Here is a 1,057-nt window from a genome sequence, read left to right on the forward strand (position 1 = left end):
CAGTAGAACAGATCAATGAAGCTAAGAGTGGTTCTTTGAAAGAATTGATAAAATTGATAAACCCCTAGTCAGACTTATCAAAAAAAGAAAAGACCCAAATAAATAAAGCCACAAATGGAAAAGGAATGATCACAACTAACACCGCAGAAATACATATAATTATGAAAGAATCTTATGAAAAATTATATGCCAACAAACTGTACAATCTGGAGAAATTAAAAAAAATTCCTAGAAACATAAAAACTATCAAAACTGAAACAGGAAGAAATAGAAAATTTGAACAGATCCATAACTAGAATAGAAATTTAATCAGTAATCAAAAATCTCCCAACAATCTCTTCTCGGCTTTTTGGCTAAGATCAAGTGTAGTATCTGTTCTTATCAGTTCAAAAATCTCCCTACAAACAGAAGTCCAGGGCTAGATGGCTTCCCAGGGGCATTCCACCAGACATTTAAAGAAGAGTTTACACCTATTTTTTCTCAAACTGCTCCAAAAAATAGAAATGGAAGAGTAACTTCCAAACTCATCCTACCAGGCCAGCATTATCTTGATTCTAAAACCAGAGGAAGACGTCACTAAAAAGGAGAATTATAGGCCAATATCCCTGGTGAACATGGATGTAAAAATTCTCAAGATACTAACAAATTGAATTCAACAGTGCATTAAAAGAATTATTCACCATGATCAAGTGGGATTTATTACTGTGGTGGTTCAATATTTGCAAATCAATCAGTGTGATACACTGTATTAATAAAAGAAAGAATAAAAATTATATGATCCTCCCAACAGATGCAGAAAAAGTATTTGACAAAGTATAGCATCCATTCTTGATAAAAACCCTCAATATAGTAGGGATTGATGAAACATATCTCAATATCGTAAAGGCCATATGCAAAAGACTCACAGCTATTACCATCCTCAATGGGGAAGAACTGAGAGCCTTTCCCCTACAGTCAGGAACAAAACAACGTTGTCCACTCTCACCATTACTATTTAATATAGTACTGTTTAAGTCTTACTCTCAGCAATCAGACAACAAAAAGTTATAAAAGACAT

General features: G+C 33.5%; 1 pseudogene; it reads left to right on the forward strand.

Annotated features, from left to right (window-relative positions):
• The first annotated feature begins 333 nt into the window (after window positions 1-333).
• LOC122896860 lies at window positions 334-490 on the forward strand (annotated as a pseudogene).
• The last annotated feature ends 567 nt before the right edge of the window (window positions 491-1,057 follow it).

Source organism: Neovison vison, chromosome 1 (assembly GCF_020171115.1).
Source record: "Neovison vison isolate M4711 chromosome 1, ASM_NN_V1, whole genome shotgun sequence".
NCBI classification, from domain to species: Eukaryota; Metazoa; Chordata; class Mammalia; order Carnivora; family Mustelidae; genus Neogale; species Neogale vison.